Source organism: Nicotiana sylvestris, chromosome 5, assembly GCF_000393655.2.
Source record: "Nicotiana sylvestris chromosome 5, ASM39365v2, whole genome shotgun sequence".
In the NCBI taxonomy this organism is placed as follows: domain Eukaryota; kingdom Viridiplantae; phylum Streptophyta; class Magnoliopsida; order Solanales; family Solanaceae; genus Nicotiana; species Nicotiana sylvestris.
In genome coordinates, this window is record NC_091061.1 from 158,925,029 (window position 1) to 158,929,153 (window position 4,125).

The 4,125-nt window shown below is 38.7% G+C and overlaps 1 non-coding gene across 1 annotated transcript; it reads right to left on the bottom strand.

Moving 5' to 3' along the window:
* Positions 1-609: 609 nt before the first annotated feature.
* On the bottom strand, positions 610-716 carry LOC138869824 (small nucleolar RNA R71). The gene has a single exon (XR_011400076.1). It is a non-coding gene; the product is annotated as a small nucleolar RNA R71 (small nucleolar RNA).
* Positions 717-4,125: the final 3,409 nt, after the last annotated feature.

The window sequence follows — 4,125 nt, forward strand, 5'->3', positions numbered from 1 at the left end:
AAGTTCACCGTAAAGTTCTTGGGGCAACCTTCAACCCAAGAACACATGGCTAATAATGGTGACGATGTGGAAGAGGCAACTGCAAGAGAGGAAGCACAGAATATAGAAGAAGCTGCAAGGATAGCAGCCGAGGCAACCCGTAGAGCTGCTGAGGAAACCGTCGAAGATAATAGGGGTCGATGATTTAATCTAAATAGGCCCTTGATTGAAGACCAGTTCGAGAATGCAGTACCCAGGCCTGGTAGAGCATTAGGTGATTATGCCAGACCAGTATACAATCAAGGATTATCAAGTGTTAGACTACCTCCAATTGCAGCAAACAATTACGAGTTGAAGCAAGGGTTGCTTCAAACCATTCAGAACTATAGTGTCTTTAGAAGGAAGATGAACGAATATCCAAACACAAATCTAATGGACTTCGAGGAGATTATGAACACCTTTTAATACAATGGGGTATCACATGATGTAGTGTACTTAAGGGCATTCCCCTTTCCACTTAAAGATGATGCGAAACACTGGCTTCGAAGCTTGCCCAATGGATCAATTAGAACATGGGAGGAGATGACCGAAAAATTCCTTGATAAATATTTCTCCTCATCTAAGATTGGCAAGTTTAGAAGAGAAATTCATAACTTTTTCCAGAAAGAGATTGAAACTATTTTTGAAACATGGGAGAGGTTTAAGGAGATAGTTAGAAAGCGTCAACATAGTGGAATTGAACTCTGGGTGAAACTCCAAGACTTTTGGGAAGGATTGACAGCAGCCTCGCGTAGAACTTTGAGCAATGCAGTTGGAGGCCCCTTGATGAAGAAGACTCTAGAGGAGATATTTATAATTCTTGATGAGTTATCTGAAGATGCTAATTAGTGGCCCTATGAGAGTGTAGAAAAAAATAAAATCAACTGGTGTTCACCAAGTTGATGCTACTACATCTGTGAAAGTACAACTTGATGTTATGGCTAGAGAAATACGAAAGTTAACTGTAGCCTCGATGCAAATGTACCTCATGCAGCTTGTGATATATGTGGAAGAGGACACCCTACTCATGAGTGTCAAGCCTCAACTGAGGAAGTGAATACTGTAGGAAACTATACTTTTAATGCAATGGGTCAAAGGCACCCCGATTATTCGTGGAGTTCACCTGGGGGTATTGTAAAATGCATGGCAAAAAAACAACCCCAGATTCAAGGAATAAGGAGCTCAAGGTTTTCAAAATCAGCAGAGGCAGCAGTATCAGTCTCCACATTCGAATCAATCTAGCATGTACGATCTTATAAAGACCTTCATTATCAAGACATATGAGAGGCTTGATACCCATGGTGCAACTATCAAAGAGCTGGGCACATCTTTTCAAAACCTGGAAAGACAGGTTGGGCACCTAGCTACTCTAATGTTTGAGAGGGTTCCAGGAGCGCTCCCAGCTGATATAGAAATAAATCCCAAAGAAACAGTGAATGCTATAACTTTGAGAAGTGGGAAAGTATTGAAAGATCTCACCTCAATTCAAAAAGATATGAGACTTGAAAAAGAAAGCAGGAAGCAGCTGAAAAGTGATGCTGAAAAAGAAGAAGGAAGAAAACTTGAGAAGGGAAGAACCTAAGGCGAGCAAGCATATGCATGCGCTACCTTTTCCCCAAAAGCTAAGTAGAGAAAAGCTGGACAAGCAGTTCGAGAGATTCCTGGATGTGCTAAAACAAGTTCATGTAAACTTACCATTCATAGAAGTGCTATCACAAATGCCTGCTTATGTTAAATTTTTGAAAGCGATCTTTACGAAGAAGAGGAAAATAGAGGAGACCTCAGTGGTCAAGCTCACAAAGCATTGCAGCGCGATATTACAAAATAAACTCCCACAATAGTGTGGAGATCCAAGGAGTTTTACCACACCTTGCTATTTAGGTTTTGATAAATTCTTATGTGATTCTGGTACTTTAATTAATTTAATGCCTCTATCTATCTACAGGAAACTAGAGTAGGAGGTTGGAGAGATAAGGTGTGCACCCATATCTTTGCAGCTCGTAAAACAATCGACTATAACACCTGAGGGGATAGTGGAAGATGTGTTAGTTCGGGTGGATAAGTTCGTATTTCCTGTTGATTTCATAGTGGTTAATATGGAAGAGAACAAGGAGGTCCCCCTCATCTTAGGAAGACCATTCTTAGTGACAGGTAGAGCTATATTAGATATACAAGAGAGAAAACTCATGCTTAGAGTGGGTAATGAAACTGTGACTTTTAAGATGGATGTAGCAAAGGGGGCACAAAAAGATAAACCAACTGCGAGTATTGAATGGCAAGTGAAGGGCGCGAAAGAGAAGGCTGCGGTGAGTGAGAAATATAAGTGTGGGGTGTACCCAAAGAAGGCCGAGAAGAAGTTGTCCGCATGAATGTGTGCATTAGTTCAGGCACGAGGGATGGAGCCCAACTTTGACTCAAACCCCGACTAGATGTTCAAGAAAGTTTTCTTTACCTTATGCTTTTTAATTGTATGCCATGAGGACATGCCACGATTTAAAGTGTGGGGTGGGGAATGTATATATGTATATATTGAATGTATATATGTATATGTGTGTATTGAAATTCTTTTGATTGGAAATTTTTTGACTTTTCCCAATGATGGATCTCCTTGGCTGTCTTTTTGAGGGATTTAAGTCGAAGAAAATCCCCCTTGGTTTTTCTTTGTACCTTGATTCTTTTTTATGGGTTTTGTTTGAACCGGTTGTAGTTAGTTTTTATTTTTTTATGAGTAGGAGATCTTGTGCTGTGATTTTAAACGAAAGCAATATCTCTTGACTTTATTATTCCCAGAGAATAATAAGTGCTCTAGTTGTGGCGCTTAGGCTCAGTTTTTGACTATTGTATAAGTACCTTAAATTGTATAATCTTAACTTTAGTTAACTGCTTTGACTAGAGTGTCTTGATAAGTCCGATCTTGAGTGAGTTATGTGCCATGTGTGTGTGAGGTTTTGTGTATTTTGTGCATTGCATTTGATGTCTAGAACTTGCCCCGTGTGTTTGCAAAGCAAAATAGTAGTTTTATTCAGTCTTGGAAGTGATATAGGCGTTTCTTTGTTGAGCCAGTTATATGCTATTACCCACCTAATTATTATGTATCTTAGTTAACCCCTTTAAGCCTGTAATCATGTTTCTTTGGAAATCACATTACAAGCCTTACCCATTTATTTGAATTGACCATCTATTTGAACCCTTTTACCTCCGCGAGCACTTGAATTTGTTATGAGCTTTATAAAAGTTAAAGTGTGGGGTGTTGGTTTGGCTTTTGATTGAAACTATTAAAATAAGGAGAAAGGCGCATTGTTGTGAAAAAGTAAGAACCCCTTGAATTGAAAAAGAAAATGAAAAAATAGTTGGATAGTCGCAAAAAAGATTTCTTGATAGTAGTAAATCTTGATATAATTGTACGTAAAGAAGTAGGGAGTGACATATATTGATATGAAGGTGGAGTTATGGTTTGACATAACTGTAGGTTTTGAATGGTTAATTGTATGTTTTAAAGTACTTAGGGAGGTGTACTCACTCTTATATCCAAATGTATCCTACCCATCCCACAGCCTACATTACAACCAATTAAAGTCCTACTTGATCCTTGACCGAATGAGCTCAATTAGTAGAGTAGTATATTACGGGCAAGCTTATGGTACGTCTTTTGTGGTACATGAATGTTACTTCTAAGAGTGAGTGAAATACTTTCTAGCTTGAGTTCCTAATTGTTCTTAAACTTTATTATTTGTGGAACTACTCTTTATTGTTATGTGAGGGCACTTGATTCACGAAGGAAATGTAATGTCGTTGACCTCCGTGTTAGAGTTAGTGAGCTGGTTGTAAAAAATACGTGGTGCTTTTGAGTCAAATATTGAGGCAAGGATGTTACGGTATTGTGCTTAATCTGTTTTAATTATTCTTGGTGTGATGAGTTAGGAGAGTTATTTTAAAAGGGTCGTGTCTATGTGAAGTGTAGTTTGATTGCTCAAGGACGAGCAATGGTTTAAGTGTGGGGTATTGATGGTAGGCTATAATTCCGTATTTTAGTCACTTATTGCACTCTAATTCACTGCACTTTACTTGGGTTGAGTTATAATTGGGAGCGGTTTTGCACTTAGTGTG